Source organism: Narcine bancroftii, chromosome 5 (assembly GCF_036971445.1).
Source record: "Narcine bancroftii isolate sNarBan1 chromosome 5, sNarBan1.hap1, whole genome shotgun sequence".
Taxonomy (NCBI): domain Eukaryota; kingdom Metazoa; phylum Chordata; class Chondrichthyes; order Torpediniformes; family Narcinidae; genus Narcine; species Narcine bancroftii.
Window position 1 is genome coordinate 37,667,152 of NC_091473.1, and position 20,563 is coordinate 37,687,714.

General features: G+C 39.8%; 1 protein-coding gene across 6 annotated transcripts in view; it reads left to right on the plus strand.

The window, feature by feature from the left end:
- The window catches only part of prickle2b (prickle homolog 2b), a 281,661-nt gene that overhangs the window by 144,499 nt on the left and 116,599 nt on the right, over positions 1–20,563 (plus strand). The window contains exon 5 of one of the 6 annotated variants that reach the window (XM_069937140.1): positions 7,875–7,940. The exons of the other annotated variants lie outside the window; for them this stretch is intronic. The gene's annotated coding sequence lies outside the window, so the exon portion shown is untranslated. The remainder of the gene's footprint in view (positions 1–7,874; positions 7,941–20,563) is intronic. 6 annotated transcript variants of the gene reach the window in all.

The following is a 20,563-nucleotide window of genomic DNA, read 5'->3' on the forward strand; positions in this document are numbered from 1 at the left end:
GAAGAAAGCATGTCAGCGCCTCTTCTTCCTCAGGAGTTTGTGGAGGTTTGGTATGACACCAGGAGACAAATTTCTACAGAGGTGTGGTGGAATGTATGCTGACTGGCTGCATCGTGGTCTGGTATGGGAACACCAATACCTCAGAGCATAAAGCTCTCCAAAGTTAGAGGGCACAGCCCAGTACATCACAGGCAAAATTGTCCCCATTATTGAGTACATCTACAGGGGACACTGCCATCAGAAGGCAGCAATAATCATCAAAGACCCACATCACCCAGCACATGCTCTGTTCTTGCTGCTGCCATCAGGAAAAAGGTATAGGTGCCACAAGACTCACAGCACCAGGTTCAGGAACAGCTGCACCATCAGACTCCTCAATGACAAACTCAAAAAGAGACTAATTTAAGGGCTCTTACTTGTGCACTTTATTGTTTTTCTTTTATTCTCTCTGTATTGCAGTCAGTTTGTTTACTATAGAACACACTACAGTACAGAAAACAGACCATTCATCCCTTCTTGTCTGTGCCAACCATTATTCCACTAGTCCCAATGATCTGCTTCCATTCCATAACCCTCCAGACCTCTCCCATCCATGCATCTATCCAATTTATTCTTAAAACAAGATTGAGTCTGCATTCACCACATCAGATGGCACATTGTTGATTTTCTTTTGTTCTCTGTATTGCAGTCAATTTACATTCATTATCTGTTTACACTTCTATTTCTTTATGCTGTCTACAGTTTATTTTTGCACTACCAATTAGTGATAATTCTGCTACGTCCGCAAGAAAAAGGAATCTCAGAGTTGTGATGTCATGTATGTAGTCTGACAATAAATCTGAAATCAGAGCAGCCAGATGTCGTGGTCCATGTAGGGATAGGAAGAGTGATTAAGTCCTGCAAAGAGAATTCAGGGAGTTGGGCACAATGTTGACAGTCAGGACCTCCAGGGTTGTGATCTCAGGATCGCTACCGTGCCACGTGCCAGTGAGGTTAGAAATAGGAGAATAATGCAGCTTAACATATAGCTAAAGATGTGGTGCAGGAGGGAAGATTTCTGTATCATTGCGCTCTCTTCCAGGGAAGGTGGGACTTGGTCCGACGTAACAGTTTGCATCTAAACTAGAGGGGGACTAAGATTCTTGCAGGAAGGTTTGCTAGTGCTACACCAGGGGGTGGGGTTTGAGCTAGATTGGCAGGGGATAGGAATCACAATGCCAGAGTAGAGAGGAGGGTGGAGGAGGTAAAAGATTATGTAAAATTACATGTAACATTAGAGGTCAAAGGGTTGTACGTGGTGGAAATTTTATTAGGTGCATCTATTTCAATGCAAGAAGTATTGTAGGAAAGGCAGACGAGCTTAGAGCATGGATTGGCATGTGGAATTATTCGCATTGTGGCCGTTAGAGAAACTTAATTGCAGGAAGGGAAGAACTGGCAGCTAAATGTTCCAGGGTTCTGTTGTTTCAGATGAAATAGAGCTGGGTGGATGAAAGATGACATTGCTTGTCAGAGAAATTATTACACTTGTGCTCAGATAGTTATGACCTCCAGAGGGCTTGTCTACCGAGGCTATATGGGTGGACCTGAGGAACAGGAAAGCTATGACCACACTCATTAAGGTTGTATTGTAGACAGCCCAATAGTCAACAAGAATTCTATAGAGAGATAGCAGACAGCTGCAGGAAATAAGGGTGTGATGGTTGATTTTAATTTTCCAGATAATGACTGGGACTCCCATACCTAAAATGGGCTGGATGGCATTCTGTTGGTCAAATGTGTTCAATATAGAGAGGTACTAACTAGTGAGAGTGCAGTACTGGATTTCCTATTAGGAAACAAGACAGGACACGTGACAGAAGTATGTGTACGGGAACATTTTGGGTCCAATGATCATAATGTTTCAAGTTAATTAGAGTATTAGAGTCTGAGCCTCGAGTTGAGGTTCTCATTTGGAGAAAAGCTAGTTTTGAGGAAATGAGAAAGGATCGAGAATGTGTGGATTGGGATGTTGTTTTCAGGCAAGAAGGACCTTCAAAGATGAAATTTTGAGAGTTTGTATGTTCCTGTCAGGATCAAAGGCAAGGTTAGAAAGCATAAGGAACCTTGGTTTTCAAGGAATATTGGGGATCTGGTTCAGAAGAAGAGAGAATGTATAATAGGTATCAGACACACAGAGAAAATGGCATGCTTGAGGAGTATAAAACATGCAAGAAAAACTCACGAAAGAAATTAGGAAGGGTAAAAAAAAGACATGATGTTGCCTTGGCAGACAATGTGAAGGAAAATCTGAAGATTTCTCCAGGTATATTAAGAGCAAAAGAAAAGTAAGGGACAATTTTTTTTTTTGCATCATTATATACCAGTACTCAGGAAACTGGCACAGAGTCGAGGGAAGTTAGGGAAACAAGCAGTGAGGTCATGGAAACGACAGATTAAAGAGGAGGAGGTGCTTGCTGTCTTAAAGCAAATCAGGGTGGATAAATCCCCAGGCCCTGACAAGATATTCCCTCAGACCTTGAGGGAGGCAAGTGTAGAAATTTCAGGGATTCTGGCAGAAATATTTAAAATCTCCTTAGCCATGGGTATGGTGCTTGAGGATTGGATAGCTCATGTTGTTTTGCTTTTTGAAAAGGCTCAAAAAGTAACCCTGGAAATTATGGGCTGGTGAGCCAGACATCAGTATTAGGTAAATTATTGAAAGGTGTTCTCAGATATACAAGTATTTGGATAGCCAAGGGCTGATTAGGGATAGTCAACATTGCTTTGTGCACGATAGGTCAGGTTTAACTGACTTGATAAGAGTTTTTTAAGGAGGGTACCAGGAAAGTTGATGATAAAAAGTTTGTGGAAGTTGTCTACCTTGACTTTAGTAAAGCCTCTGACAAGGTCTCACATGGTAGGTTAAGAAGGTTCAGACTCTAGACATTCATGGTGAAGTGGTGAACTGGATTTGACGATGGTTGGATAGGAGAAGCCAGAGAGTAGAGGTGGATTATTGCTTCTCAGATTGGAAGCCTGTGACTAGTGGTGTGCCTTAGGGATTGGTGCAGGGACCAATGTTTTTTTTATCATCTATATCAATGATCTGGTTAATAATTTGGGAAATTGGATCAGCAAGTTTGCAGATTATACTAAGATTGGAGGCATTGTGGACAGTGAGGAAGTTTTTCAAAGCTTGCAGAGGGATCTGGACCAGCTGTAAAATGGGCTGAAAATGGCAGATGGAATTTAATGCAGACAAGTGTGAGGTGTCGCATTTTGGAAGGACAAACCATGAAAAGACATACACTGTAAATGGTAGAGTATTGAGGAGTGCGGTGGAACAGAGGGATCTGAGAAACTGCCATCACAGGTGGATGGGCTTGTAAAGAGAGCTTTTGACATATTGGCCTTCATAAATCAAATTATCATGTATAGGACTTGGGATGTTATATTAAAGTTTATAAAACATTTGCCGGGCCAATTTTTGAGTATTGTGTGCAGTTTTGGTCATCGAACTACAGGAAAGTTATCAATAGATTGAAAAAGTGCAGAGATGATTCACTAGGATATTGCCCAAACTTCGGGAACTGAGTTACAGGGAAAAATTAAACAGGTTAGGACTTTATTTCCCTGGAACATAGAAGAATGACGGTAGATTTGATTAAGGTATTTAAGATTATGAAGGGTAGAGACAAAGTAAATGCATATGGGCTTTTCCCACTGAGGTTAGGTGAGATACAACCCAGAGGACATGGGATAAGAGTGAAAGGGGAAATGTTTAGGGGGAACATTTTCAACAGAGTGGTGGGAGTGTGGAACGAGCTACCAGCTGAAGTGGTGAATGTGGACTAACTTTTAACATTTAAGAAGAATTTGGACAGGTACATGGATGGAAGGGCCATGGAGGACTATGGACTGAGTGCAGATCAGTCATACTAGGGAGAAAAATAGTTCAACACAGACTAGAAGGGCTGAAGTGTCTGTTTCTGTGCTGTAATGTTCTGTGGCTCTATGATTATGTCAAACGTGTAGTGACTTAAAATTGAGATCATGGAACTGTGCATAAAACAGATCACATGGTCACCTTGTGTGTTTCCTTATTTTCACCAACTCCTGTGAATATTAAAACAATGAAATGGGGTTGCACCTCTGGGGTTGGTGTCACCCAGTGCGGCAACTCATGGTGTCACCCTGCCTCCCCCGGCCCATGGACCCCTCACATACCAGATTGTACAATATCCTTAGTAATGTTTTTTGTACTATGTTATTCATAAATCGTAATTCCTGTATATCACTGAATGTAATGGCAACAGTAGCGAGATAAACATCAAACACACAGCCTAAATGTGAAAAAAGACAAATTAGTAATATTTGAAAAAAATCATATAGTTGTATAAATATAGAATAATATGTGATAAATATAGGTGTAAGTTGCTTAAATGCAATATTTCTTACATTACATGAATACTAAATAACAAAATTGTTTTGTAAAATCTTTTCATTTGTATTACATTATTAGTTACAACGTTCTTAATAACTGAATGGAAACCTTTTTTAAATTTTTCTTCTTTTTCTTTAATTACAAAAAAGTTATTGATTTAGGTTCACAAATACTTATTACCACAATATTGTAGCTAAAATACCAGAAAATTTGACAAAAGCATGCTTGTAGCATATGCAGATGAAATCTTGTGATTCGAAACGTCATTGTAATTGGGTAATAATGATGGCTCAAAAGTAAATTAGCATACCGTTTTAGCCTTGTAGGTATATTGTTACATGTAAGTTGTGCTTACGAAAAATGTTTTTATTATTACAGTATAACTAACTATGGGATATTTTTTATTAAAAAAAAAATTTTTTGCTGAAACATTGCACAATTTTATATACAGTCATTTTAGTGTCACCCCCTCCTGATGGTTTCACCCAGTGTGGTTCTCATCCCCTAGTGATGCCACTGGGTATGTCTTCTAGTTTGCTCATTCTATTGAATGTACTGCACCGAGCTGCTGTTCAAAAGAACGCAACATTTAGGAGATGTAGAATTCCTTTAAATGGTATAATAAGTTCAAACTCCCTGCTCCTGCCAATTTTGAGCTACCAATAAATATGAAGGAAAATATTGATTACAAAGTCAGAAAAAGTCATGAGCATTGCCTTCGGAGCTGACCTCATTGAGTACTCACATTAGACCTCTAGGACATTTTGAGTGTGCATAATTTCTGTGCAGGTCAAAAAAAAATACTTTGCTTCCTGAGATCTTGTATTTTGTATGTGTTGCCGTTTTACCTTGACCTAGTGCTCTGCAATTACAGCTCAGGTCATTTTAATGAACATTACTGACATTTTGCCAATGTACAAGTAGACTCTTCACATCATTCAGGTGCAAGAAGGTCTTAATGGACACAATAGGTACTTTAGTCTGTGAAAATACTCCCTTCATTCAGGGAGAATGGTAAACAACCTAATTTCCCAACAGCTTCTAGTTCTTCACTAATGAAGAATCCATAATAATTTTCTTACAAAGGGCTGATCATATTCCATTAGGATTTCTAGATGCTGATATTTTTAAACAGCCATCTTTGGATTTGTGCAGCAATTTAGCTGCCAATCCTTGTGGATGGTGAAATCTCATGGGGACATTGACTTGATCAATTTAACTGCCCTTCAAAGTGGCATTCACATCAACTGTTCCTATTTTGCCAAATGTAACTTTTCCATGTATTCATTTTTGGAAATGCATGTCACTGGCAAATCAAAGTTACTGACCTGTCCTATTTGCCCTGCTTGTCATACCAGAGGGCACAAGTCAGCAAGAATGGAGACACTTGTAGGCCAGATGTATTTGATTGAAACTGAACCTTAAAGGAAGATGCTGACTTTTCCTAATTTTCATGGTATAGAAGTATACAAGTGAACCAGATGGGGTTTATGATAATCTGGCATCTTAATAGCCATCTTAGAGGAACTTTCAGTTCTGTATTTATGTATTTGGATTTAAATACTCAAACTGACTTAATGGAATTTGAACTTTTGTTTTTGGATTTGTCTAGGACCTTCAATACTAGTCTAACCACTCTTTTACTGTGCCTCCATTTTACCAAAAGCATCCACTGTGTAAGAACCAATTTAAAAATGACAGGGTTGATAAGGTTTGGCAAGAACCCATTGGTTCTCACCAAATTGGTTATTTCAATCTCATAGCCAGGAATGTGCATATTAAAGACCAGATTTTAGTTTAAATTGCAGATATAATGAGGTTGATCCTGATGATGCTGGTTTTGTATCACAGTTGACTTTACATTGTCTGGAGTGTGAAATGTCACAAAACATTTGATTGCTTCATAAATTTTGTTACCCTCTTATATTTTATTTCCTTTTTTAACAAAGTAGTGGCCGAGATCATTATGGATTCCAGATTATTAAGATTTCAATATATGTAATTTAGAAATATATCAGAACAACTTATGGTGCAATCATTAAATGTTCCTACAGTAACTTCAGTATAGTATAGCCTGATTCTTTGCAAGGAGTCTCGATTGCATTTTTCATACCATGTAAGAGCAACATTTCTTTAAAACTGACCCACATGGAAAGGTAATGAACGTTCATCTCATCTTCATAGTATTATATTTAGGCTGTAGTAGTTCAGCAAAAATTGCAGGAACTGCATTCATCTGCTGTGGAAATAAAGAAAATGCCTGTTAGCAATATTGCATGCAAGATGTATTACGGCAATTAAAACCAGATGTGGATAGCTGATCACTTTGAATTCAGGGTCAGTAAATTATATACGGCTGTCACGATCAAAAGTGAACATTCTATAGATTCATATACTTTCAATATTTGTTAAAAATGAAAAATAAATTGTATTAATAGAATTTAAATTTTGGAAAGAAATATCACCATATTTTTCCCGCTATTTTACAAACACTTATGGAAAATAATATATACTATTTTTGGCATTCTCAGATGATTTGCTCATAACAGTCTAAATAGAGATGTCGCTGAAACAGTGGGTTTGGTTTAAACTGATGACTTTTGCCAATAGATTGGAGGTTAGCTGGTTTTCATGTCCAGTTGTAGGGAATCTGAGAGAGCTGTCTACCAAGTGATCTGGCATTCTTCATTTCACAGTTCTTGAATACCACAGCCATTCCAAACGACTTTTCCACAGTCTATGAGAATGCTTCTCCACCTCTTGCTGAGTACCCCACAGGGCCTCGCCAAGCAGTTTCTATTTAATGTAGAAGCCAGACTTTTCTCATTAAAAGGACATTGGAAGTGTTTCTCTGGTTCTGCCATGGTGGATATTAGTAAGACACAGAAACAATTCCATTAAAGGTAAATGCTTCCCTTTTTAAATACTTCCCTTTTGTTTTGTACATTTAAAATATTTTGCAGTATTACCGTAAATGTTGAGTTTTGCTTCTATATTACTTGGGTTTTTTTCTGAAGCCACTTAATCCTGAGCTAGTGTGGTGCTGCAGATTATAAAATGGACATTGTTTTATAAAATACTTTCAAATAAGATGTAATTTGTTTTTCCATTTAATCCCACTGCCTTTTGATATATTAAATTACTGTGGCTGCAGAGTTTAATTATCTTTTCCAGTAGGCCTATGTAAATAATTAAATCACCTTGTAATTGGTCTTTTGTTAAATTTTAGTATTACTGGATATTAATTGGAACTAGTTACATGCATAAACCTTTTCTATTAATCTCAAAGTTCTTTGAACTGGTAAATATGATCAGCATATGTGTGGCATTCTAGACACAACTAACCTTTTTCTTTTTTGGGTCAACATGGGTCTCCAATGGGAAGCTGAATCTGTGGGAGTCTAAGGTTTATTTAAGCTTCTGAGTAGCGCTGTATGTGTCATTTCAGCTGTTGTTAGGATTTAAGAGGAATGACAGAATGCAAATGGTGAACCCTCTGACACCTGGTATTGCAGTAAGTTGATTTTTTCTTAAGTCATTTTCACAAAATATCTTGTTCATTCAGTTGTCTTTTTAAATATACAACATCTGATTTTTTTTATGTTGTTTTATAATTAATGTTATGTTAGATTCCTCATGTTCATTCTTAAGAAGAGAACAGAAAGATTAGGTCACAGTATTAGCATTTTTGGTCCTGTAAACTAAACTTATTAAAGTACATTACTTTAATTATTTCATTGTTGATCTCTCTTGGGTTTAATTTTGTCCTTTGTTAATAATTAACGGTATGGTTTGTTTGCAGAAAACAATGCTGCCTGCATGTGAACAGCTGTTTTGTCCGAATGTTTGACAGTTAGAAAATAAATTCTTGGGCCTGTTGTGTTTAATATGCAACCAGTATTTTATGCAATAATTTGTTCTTCTGGTCATTATTAAATCTAAATAAGAATGGCAGCAATTTACTTTCTGAGAATAGATTGATTAATATGTGCTTGAAAACTTTGGATGCAAGCTACAAGGGGACAGAGAATAGTCTTTTGCTTGTGAATTATTTTTTGTCGCTTGTCTAATGATCAGTACGCTTTTATAAAAATAAGTTAATTGAGACTTTCAATAAAACATGCATTTTTATTCAAGTCTGGAATTCGGAGATTGCATTGCTGTCGATTTTTCGTTCAAGAAACTGGTTTTGATTGAATTTGTGCACCTATTTTTTTAAAAGAAAAGAAAAAAAGAATGTGGTTTCATTTTTGCAATTATTACCAATCATATTTATATTAGATTTGATTAATTAGAATATTTGTGCTGTAAGGTATGTTTTGCCTTTAGCCATAGTCATGAGTTTAACCAATTGCAATGACTTCAGATATTTGATAATGCTGTTAGTCTTAACAGGAATTTAACTCTCACAGACCTGAAAGCTATTTCTCATCATTTGAAAAGAATAGAAGGATAGTAAGGGGCAAAATTGGTCCTCTAGAAGATTAGAGTTGTCTATGTGTGGAGCCCAACGAGATGGAGTAGATCTTAAACAGTTTGTTTTTGCATCAGTATTTACTCAGGAAACTGGCATAATATCTAAGGAAGGAAAGGATACAAGCAGTAGTAGCATGGAACATATAGAGATTAAAGGAGAGCAAATTAAGGTGGATAAATTCCCCCGAGCCTGACATGATAATCCCTTGGACCTTGAGGTAAACTAATGTAGAAATTGCAGCAGCCCTGGCAGAAATATTTAAAATGTCCTTAACCACAGGTGAGGTAACGGAGGATTGGAGGGTAGCTCATGTTGTTCCTTTTTTTAAAAAGGCTCCAAAAGTAAACCAGGAAATTACAGGTTGGTGACCCTGATGTCAGTAGTGTGTAAATTATTGTAGGGTGTTCTAAGAGATTAGATATACAAGTATTTGGACAGCCAAGAGCTGATTAAGGATAGTCAACATGGTTTTGTGCGTGGTAGGTCGTGTTTTACGAATCTTGTAGAGTTTTTTGAGGAGGTTACCAAGAAAGTAGATGAAGGAAATGTTATGGATGTTGTCTACATGGACTTTAGTAAGGCCTCTGACAAGGTCCCACATGGGAGGTTGGTTCAAAAGGTTCGAACACTAGGTATCCATGAAGAGATTGTAAACTGGATTTGAAATTGGCTGAATGGAGAAGACAGAGAGTGGGAGTGAATGTTTGCTTCTCAGACTGGAGACTTGTGTGTGCCTCAGGGATTGATGGTGGGCTCATTGTTGTTTGTGTCTAAATCAATGATCTGGATGATAATGTGGGAAATTGGATCAGCAAGTTTGCTGATGACACTAAGATTGGAGATGTTATGGACAGTGACGAAGGGTTTCAAACTTGCAGAGGGATCTGGACCAACTGGAAAAATGGGCCAGAAAATGGCAGATGGAATTTAATGCAGACAAGTGTGAAATTTTGCATTTTGGAAGGGCAAACCAAGGTAGGACGCTGAGCAGTGCAGAGGAACAAAGTAACCTGGGAATACAGATACATAATTCCCTGAAAGTGGTATCACAGTAGACAGGGTTGTAAAAAAAAAGTTTTTGGCATCTTGGTCTTCATAAATCAAAAGTATTGAGTATAGGAGTTGGAATGTTGTGGTAAGGTTGTATAAGTCATTGATGAGGCAAAATTTAGAGTACTGTGTGCAGTTCTGGTCACCAAACTGCAGGAAGGATATCAGTAAGATTGAAAGAGCACAGAGAAGAATCACTAGGATGTTGTCAGGTCTTCAGGAGTTGAGTTACAGGGAATGATTAAACAGATTGGGACTTTATTCCTTAGAGTGTAGAAGAATGATGGGAGATTGATTAAGATTTACAAAATTAAAATTAGGACTAAACAGAGTAAATGTGATTAGGCTCTTTCTACTTAGATTGGGAGAGATAAATATAGGAGGACATGGCTTTAGGGAGAACATTGGGGGAATTTCTTCACTCAGAGAGTGGTGGGAGTTTGGAACGAGCTGCCATCTGATGTGATAAATGAAGGCTCACTCTTGAGTTTTAAGAATAAGTTGGATAGATACATGGATGGGAGAGGTCTGGAGGGTAATTGAATGTGTGCAGGTCAGTGGGAATAGCAGAATGATATTTTGGCACAAACTATAAGGGCTAAATGGCCTGTTTTCTGTGCAGTAGTTTTCTGCGGTTTCTCACAGACTGATCAAATAATTAACAACTCTGTTGAAATGTTTTTGCATCAATTGAAAGGTGGAAGAATTTGGATATGTACTGTATTCCTTTCAATAATTCAAAGCATTTTTGTAAAGATTAGTTACTGATAATTAACTTTGTATGCCTCAAGGCCAGTGTTCTGTTTTTTTTCTGATTATGGGCTCAGAAAACATGTCCTTGAACCATACAAGAGAGAATAGTGTACAAAATGCACTGCCATTAAGTTTTGGAATTCGGGAGGCAATTAACTTCAGCTTGGATAATAATTACATCTTAAATCTGTGTATGTTTAATGTATTAAAATTACATGAAAAATGAATTTCAACATAGCTTTGTTCAATTTCATGCTTCTTTAAAAAATTCCTGGCAGTATAAAGTAACAGGCAATTTAAAAAATACTAATTCAGAGTTTGTCTTGGAAAAAAAATTACACAAATTCTGACATTTTAAATCAGAGGAACATGATAACCACTATAAAGTTAGACATTCACGTAATATGAAATGTCCTTTGTGTTAGGTCAAGGTCTGAATTTCAAGCTGTGAAAGAAATTGAATATGTATTTAACATAATGGATTCCTAATTAGTGAATAATTCATGACCCTACTATCACTGAAATCTTTATCCACATGTGCACACACAGTGTAAGTGATAGTACAGAATAGGCAAAAGACAATTGTCAGTAATTTAAGGAGCTGAAATTGTCACCATTGGCACAAAGAGGCAATGATCAGAATCAGCCATGCTTAGTAGAGGAAAGGTCGAAGGTGGCTTTTATTGGTGAGGAAATAGTTTTACTCCTCGCTACCAAAGGAGAACTCTAAATATGTACTCCAAAGTTTCCTGAGCTTTGGAAATCCCTGCCAGCAGCTGTTAAATTAAAAATGATTTTCCAGTTGCACTGTGGAATTATGATTGAAATATAATAATAAAGGGTTCCACTCACCAAATGTGGGACATGTGTATATAAGTGATTTCTATATAATCGTTGGTTCAATCATGGATAGAAGGTGGAGGTACTAATCTAATTTTGAATCCTTTCTTTATCAAGACAATTAGAGTTAATATCTTAGTCCATCCATATGTGATAGGATGATAATACTAATGAATATTGCAATATCTAAATAATTAGATTGCACCAGGAAAGTCAAATTGACTGAACCTGTCCAGTGTTTGGTAGTTTGTCTGCAGAAATTTACTCCATTGTTAAGTGGCGATGGAATTGCAAGGGGGGTGAGGTTTGCGATGCAATAGATGTGAGAGAAAATAGGTTGCAGGGAAGCAAGTGGGTGAATGAAATTTCTCTGGGAGCATTTCTCAGCGTAAGCCAAATATAATCATCTATGCCTCAAGGAAAAATATCCTTTTCTTCTCAATTTCCTGCCTTTGTGAACCATGGAGATTGTAGAAAATGTGCATTGTGGACTGGATTGGAAGTAGAGAGGGGAGGAAATGATAGGGAATGGGAAATCTAGACACTAAATCTGCTGACAAGGTGATCAGTGTTGGACGTGAATGATGATTTCTGGATTGGAGTGTACCCTGGACAACATTTGGAGTACACTTGGGAGCAATCACAAAGAGGAGAAAAAGCACTATTTAAACCCTCCAGCAATAACATAAAGTTGCACATCAGCTCATGGTGATGTGTGTCAAAATAGTCCATGCAAGATCTGTCCTGTTGTCTCCTGCCAGTGTTGTGAACATCACAGTTGCGTGCTTAACATAACAATTACAGCACGGAAACAGGCCATTGGGCCCTTCTAGTCCGCACCGAACCAAACACCCCTTTCTAGTCCCACCTCCCTGCACAATGCCCATAACCCTCCATCTTCTTCTCATCCATATACCTGTCCAACCTTTTCTTAAATAATACAATTGACTCCGCCGCCACTATTTCTCCCGGAAGATCATTCCACACGGCTACCACTCTCTGAGTAAAGAAGTTCCCCCTCATGTTACCTCTAAACCTCTGCCCCTTAATTCTTAACTCATGTCCTCTTGTTTTAATCTTTCCTCCTCTTAACGGAAATAGTCTATCCACATCCACTCTGTCTATCCCTTTCATAATCTTAAATACTTCTATCAAATCCCCTCTCAACCTTCTACGCTCCAAAGAATAAAGACCTAATCTGTCCAATCTCTCCCTATACTCTAGATGCTTAAACCCAGGTAACATTCTGGTAAACCTTCTCTGCACTCTCTCCACTCTGTTTATATCCTTCCTATAATTAGGCGACCAGAACTGCACACAGAACTCCAAATTAGGCCGCACCAACGTCTTATACAATCTCAACATCACCTCCCAACTCCTATATTCCATGCAATGATTGATAAAGGCCAGCATACTAAAAGCCTTCTTCACCACCCTATTCACATGAGTTTCTACCTTCAGGGAACGATGTACCGTTACTCCTAAATCTTTCTGCTCTTCTGTATTCCTCAATGCTCTCCCATTTACCACGTATGTCCTATTCTGATTCTTCTTACCAAAATGAAGCACCTCACACTTATCAGCATTAAATTCCATCTGCTTGATACAACTTTGTGTGCCTCTCCCCTTTCACACTGCTAACCCTCCTAGGAAGTGAGTAAACTTACCAGGCATGCTGCACTCAAGAGCTTTCCCACTGCACCATGACTTACCTGGTTAAACAGCAACCCGGCATTTTAAGGGTGGGGGGGGGGGGTCCCACCTCCAGCGGTGACTATGCAAAATTAGGTTGTTCTTTCACACTGCCAGAAAGCGATTAGTGAGTTAACTTGGCTGGACTCTATGACACTTGCTCCCACCAAGTTGTCAGAGCCTGGTTAAATTTAACTTGCCCTGCTGGGTTGGGATGTTTTACACTGCGCGATTACCATGTATAATCCCGGTTCAACCCACATGTAGTCAACAGTGTGAAAGGGACTAAAAAGATAATATTGGCAGTCCCTGGGTTACGAACATCATGGTGGAGAATAGGCTGTTTGACCTACCAAAATGCAGCACCTTCCACTTAGCTGGATCACTCCATCTGCCACTTTTCCGCCCAACTCTGCATCCCATCTATATCCTGTTGTAACGTACAACAGCCTTCAGTGCTATCCACACTATCTGCAAACTTACTGATCCATCTTCTATTTTCATCCATAGAACATTACAGCACAGAAACAGACCCTTCGGCCCTTTTAGCCTGTGCCAGACTATTTTTCTGCCTAGTTGCACGACCTGCAGCCAGTCCATAGCCCTCCATACGTCTCCCATTCATGTACCTGTCCAAATTTGTCTTAAATGTTAAAATTTCCATTTCAGCTGGCAGCTCATTCCAAACTCCCACCATTCTCTGTGAAGAAGTTCCGCCAAATGTTTCCTCTAATCTTTTCCCTTTTCACCCTTAACTATTTCCTCTGGTTTGTATCTCACCTATCTTCTGTGGTGAGAAAAAACCTACCTACATTTATTCTGTGTATCCCCCTCATAATTTTAAATACTGTGGTAACTTTTATTTTGAGAAAGAACCACACGACAACTTTAAGCTGGAAAAAAAACTTTATCTGGAGCAGCAAAATCATATAACATAGAGGCTTGTCTTCTTCCTCTGTTGTATTTCTCCTTTCACACAGCATGGCCTCCAAGCTATTTACTACAAAGGACTTAGGAAATAAAGAAGACAGACAGGAAGTAAACCCCTCTCAGCCTCACTTTAAAAAGAGTTCACATTACAACTTCTCCCCCCCCCTTAGAATCAAACATGCCTCAATTATAAAGAACAATGGTGTCATTAGCTTACTTACTCCAAAGACTTATAATAACATCTCAGCAACACTTTAATAATATAAAAACATCTTAAAAAATGTGGCAGATTCCCATTCAGTCTACTTTAAGAAAAAGTTGTCCAATCGAAGATTTAGTCTATCAGGAGGTTTGTAAGTGAGCTGTGATCTGTGCACTACCCTCGATGACTCAGCAGGCATCACTGATGAAGGTGTTTTAGGTGGATCTGGTGTTGGGGACATAAGAGGGGTCTGTGTGTAAGTGTGGGAATGTCCATCCTCTTCAGGAGACACAGGCCCCTCTGCCAGCATCTCTCTGTGGCAAAGTCACTGGGACACACTCTTCCACAATAGTCTGTCTCACCATTGCAAACTCCATGGAACTATCCGCCTCTGATTATGTATGATGCAAGTGCACATGGTCTTGATGTCTGCAGAAAACACTTAATCAGCTTAACAACATAGGAGACAGGCCCATTCTGCTTAAGAATAACCCCGGAGAGCCATTGATGATTGTTTTTCACATAGACATTGTCACACCTGTTGATCATATCCCTCCTTCTGCTTTCCCTGCGTTCTCTCCACTTCATGTCAGGGTGCAGCAGGTTCAATCTTGACTTGGGCCTAGGCCCCATCAGCATCTCCATGAGCTGTGGAGTGCGTCCAGTTGTAGTCTGAGGTGTAAGGCAGAGTTTAAATAAGAAATGTGAAAGCCTGAAAGAGTCCCCTATCATCCTCTTCAGGCCTTCCTTTCCTGTCTGAACAGCCTGTTCAACCAAACTATTTGAGGCTGGGTGGAAAGGGCCAATCCAAATGTGATGAATGCCATTCTACTGCATGAACTTACTGAACTGCTCACTGGTATATGTTGGGCCATTATCAGTGACCGAAGTGTCAGGCAACCCCTTAAATGCAAACACTTGCCTGAGTTTGTCTATGGTTGAATGGGCTGTAATGTTGCCCATGATGTAGGCTTCTATCCATTTGGAATGCGCATCCACCTTTACTAGAAACATCTACCCCATAAAAGGGCCAGCAAGTCCAAATGTAGCCTAGACCAGAGGCAGTCTGGCCACTCCCATGGGTGCAAAGGAGCTGCTAGTGGCATTTTCTGATTGATCTGACATTGTGTGCATGATTTTACCTTGTTATCCAGATCCTGATCCAATCTTGGTCACCAGATGTAGTCAAGACACCCCTGGATGAGTCTCATGAACTTCCTCCACCATCTTTGAATGGCCAGAGGGAAGCATGATGACCTTTACCCTCCAGAAAATGCAGCCATCCTGCAGACTCAATTCTGTCTTACGTTTGGCATAAGCTTCAATTCCTCTCCTTCCACAATACTGAGCCATCCTTGTAAAAGGAAAGTCTTGATGAGACAGGACTGGGTCCCTCTCTGTCCCCTGCTTTATCTGAATTGCCTTTACAAGCGTTTCTGACAGCCTTTCCAATGGAAATGCCATCTCTGGAGGCACATATGTAGTATCCAGTGTCTCAGGTAAAGGTAGACAACTGCGCGCATCGGCGCTTGCATTATCCCCACCTGCTCTGTAAACAATAGTGAACTGGTAGGCTGATAATATGAGAACCCAATGCTGTATCCTAGCTGAGGCTTGCGATGGGATGCATCTGGTCTCACTGCATGGGTTCATCGTGGTTTACAATCTATGTAAATTGTGAATGTACATCCATAGAAGTGCTGATTAAAAAGTTTGACCGCAAAAACAATGGCTAGACCTTTTTTGTCTAGCTGTAAATGTCCCTTCTCATCTGCCTTTTAGGGTATGTGAAGTAAAACCAATAGACATTTCTGAACATGTGAGAGAACTGCCCCTACTCCATAGGGTGAGGCATCACATGAAAGGGTGATCTCCTTATCTGGGTCATAGTGAACCAGCAGCTTCGCTGAGTGGAGAAGTTCTTTCACATCCTTGAAAGGTTCCTCCTGCTCTTTACTCCACTGCCACTTGGAGCTATTGTGCAACAGCTTGTACAGTGGAGCCAAAACCCTTGAGAGGTCAGGAACAAACATGCCATAATAATTCACCATCCCCAAAATTATCTATGTTCTGTGACACTTTTTGGGCTTGGGGCCCTCTTGCTAGCTCTCACTTTGTCCTCCACTGGGCAGAGTCCCTCAGTACTGATCTTATGTCCCAGGTGGGTCACACTCTGTGCCAGGAACACATATTTGCCATGTTTCAATCGCAGCCCTGCATCTGAGAACCTCTTTAACACCTGTTCCAAGTTATTCAGATGATCCTCTGTGGCCCCCGTGATCAAAATATCATCCAAATACACCACTACATGTGGAATCCCCTACAGCAAGGTGTCCATTGTCCTTTGGAAAATAGTGAGGCTGGACGCCACTCCAAACACCAGGTGATTGTATTTAAATAATCCCTTATGCATGTTAATTGTGACATACGCCTTTGAATCCTCGTCAAGCAGCAGCTGTGGGTAAATGTGCCTTATATCTAGCTTTGTGAACAGCTTACCCCCTGACAGGGTGGCAAACTGGTCATCCACCGTGGCAATGGGTACTCCTCTGACTTAGAGACCTGATTCACTGAAGCTTATAGTCCCCAAATATCCTCACCATTTTGACTGCCTTTAAAACTGGAACAATAGGAGCCACCCACCTTGAAAACTGGACAGACTCAATGATGCCCAACTTCTGTAAACTTTTCAACTCTTCCTTGACCTAGGGGAGCATCCTGAGTTTAAAAAACTTGGTGTGGCCTTGGGGTCAACATTGAGTTTCACTGTCATACCCTTCAAAATGCCCAGCTCATCTCTGAAAACATCAACATACTGTCGTAGAATGCCCTATGCTGTGTGTGCATACTTAATTTTATGTCAGTTGAGCTAGATTTTGCAAAGCCAATCGCGGCCCAAAAACTGGGCCTGCCACCCTTAGCTATCACCAGTCTGACTTCCACCTTCTGACCCTCGGCTGAAAGATCCACATGTAACACCTCTAAATTAGGTATTGGCTGTCCCATATAGGTCAAGAGTTTGAGCTTTTACAGTCTGATGGGAAGCAGCTGGATCCCCATATCCTCCTCTAGGTCTCCTCACTGATGCTATGGCCCCTGAATCATTCTCAAACTTAATATTGTTTCCTCTGATAGACACTGTAGCAGAATATAGTTCAGGTGGTTCCTCATCTGTTTCTACTCCAAACATACTGTCAGCACATGCTCTCTCTTCATCTGCTTCTTCTTGGTGGTGTGTGGCTGCCAGAGCCCATTGAGCTTTCCTTTGCCCAGCCTTCACCTTACTCTTTGAACTCCTGTACTTCTTAGCTAAATGTCCCTTTTTTCCACAACCATAGCAGACAGTGTCTTTGAATTTGCATAGTCTGTCTTTCCATATTGAAAACATTCCACCCAGGTTGCCTGTATACCAGTCTCTTTCCTGACTTGGTACACTGCTGCTAACTGTGACATTTCCACCCCCCCTCCCCCACTCTGTGTCCTTTCTGCATATATCAAGTGCGAAGAAGTATATCCTTGGTATTATTATCAGCCATCTCTCTGCCTTGGGCAATCTCGAGGGCTTTCTTGAATGTCAGCAGCGGGTTTCCCCCAACAAGCAGCATTGTATGGCATCATTATTAATGCTGCGTACCAATCTATCATGGAGCATATCATTCAATACTGCCTCATATTCACAATGCTCCGATAGCTGCCGAAGCTCAGCCACAAAATTGGCCAGAGACTGTGCTGGCTTCCTGAAAAGGCTGTGAAACTTAAACCGTTGAACTATCACAGAAGGTTTTGGATTGTGCTGGTTCCCCACAAGCTTGATCGGTTCATCAAATGGAATTTCCCCAGTTTCAGTGGTGTGGCTAACTTCCTTATCAATTTATGTGTCCTTGCCCCACACACGCTCAGAAGAATAGAGCACTTCTTAGCCTCCTCTGTAATTGCATTTGCACAGAAAAAGTGTCCCAACCTTTCTTCATACTCTGACCAATCCTCATTTCCTTCCATGAATTCACTGATAATCCCAAACATAGCCATCCAAACACATCCAGTTCAAAACGGGTTGATGGCTCCATAAAACCAGTTCACCTTGTCACCATAAATATGTGATAACTCTGAGAAAGAACCACTCGACAACTTCAAGCTTGAAACATCAACTTTATATGGAGCACACAGAGGCTTGTCTTCTTTCTCTGTTATTTCTCCCCTTAAGCACAGCATGGTCTCCAAGCTATATACAAGGCACACAGATAGGAAGTAAACCCCTCCCATCCTCACTTTAAAAACAGTTCACATTACAACAAATACCTCTATCAACTCTCCTCTCATTCTTCTACACTCCAGGGAAAAAGTTCTAATCTGCTTAACCTTTTCCTTTAACTCAGTTCCTGAAGTCCAGGCAACATCCTAGTAAATCTTCTTTGCACTTTTTCAATCTTTCTGGTAATTGAATGACCAGAACTGCACACAATACTCCAAATTTGGCCTCACCAATATCTTGTACAACTATACTTTAACTCAATACTTTGATTTATGAAGGCCAATATGCCTTCTTTACCACCCTATCTACCAGTGATGCCACTTTCAGGGAACTACATATCCCTATGTTCTACAGCCCTCTTCAGTGCCCTACCATTTACTGTGTATGTCCTATCTTGGTTTGTCCTTCCAAAATGTAACACCTCACACTTTCCTGCATTAAATTCCATATGCCATTTTTCTGCCCATATTTCCAGCTGGTCTAGATCCATCTACAAGCTTTGAAAATCTTATTCACTATCCACAATGCTTCCAATCTTTGTCATCTGCAAACTTGCTGATCCAGTTTCCCACATTATCCTTCAGATGACAGACAACAATGATCCCAGCACCGATCTCTGAGGTACACCATTAGTCACAGGCCTCCAGTCTGAGAAGCAATCATCCACCATTGCTCTTTGGCTTCTCCCTTCTAGCCAATGTTGAATCCAGATTACTACCTTATCATGAATACCTAGGGTCTGACTGAACCTTCCTGACTAACCTTCCATGTGGGACCTTGTCAAAGGCCTTACTAAGCATCCACAACCTTTCTATCATCAACTTTCCCAGTAACATCCTCAAAAAACTCTTATCAGATTAGTTACACCTGATCGGACTTGTCAGCCACAAACGAGCCTGCAGCTGACGTGGACTTTTTACCCCCTCCATAAATCTTCGTCCGCGAAGCCAAGCCAAAGATAATGTACAAAGCCATGTTGACTACCCCTAATCTGTCCATGGCTATCTAAAGACTTGTATATCCGTTCCCTTAGAACACCTTACATTAATATACCTACTACTAATTGTAGTATATTATATTAAATTAGTATAGTATTATATTAAAGTAGTACAGTAAATTATAGGCTCATTTGCCTATAATTTCCAGGGTTACTTTTGGATCCTTTTTTAAAACAATGGAACAACCTGATGAGACACCCCCTAATCCTCTGGCACCACACCCATGGCTAAGGACATTTTAAATATTTCTGCCAGAGCCCCTGCAATTTCTACACTAGCCTCCCTCAAGGTCTGAGGGAATATCAGGATTTATCCACCCTTATTTGTTTTTGAGGCAGGAAGCACCCCCTTTTTAATCTGACTCGGTTCCATGACCTCACTGCTTGTTTTCCTAACTTCCCTTGACTTTGCCAGTTTATTGAGTAAATACCGATGCAAAAAAAATTAATATCTTCCCCATCCCCAAAGCCAATCACTTTGATTTTTAATGGGGGTCAATTTTGTCCCTTCTATGCTGTTTTCTCTAACATACTTGTGGAAACTATTTGGATTTTCCTTCACATTGTCTGCCAAAACAACCTTGGCCTTCCTGATTTCTTTCTTGAGTTCTTTTTCTTGTATTTTCTATACTCAAGTGCTGTACCTCATTTTCTCTGTGTTACCTGTACCCATTAGACTCCTCTTTTCTTCCAAACCAAATCTGCAATATCCCTTGAAAGCCAATGTTCCCTGTGTCTTTACTTCTGACGGGAACATACAAACTCTGTACTCTCTCAAAATTTCGCCTTTGAAGGCCTTCCACTTAACTCGCACATCCTTGTCAGAAATCAACTTATGTAATCCATGCATTCTAGATCCTTTCTCAGGTCATTTATAATAATCATAGAGAGCAGGGGTCCCAGAACAGATCCCTGCAAAACTCCACTAGTCACTGACCTCCAGG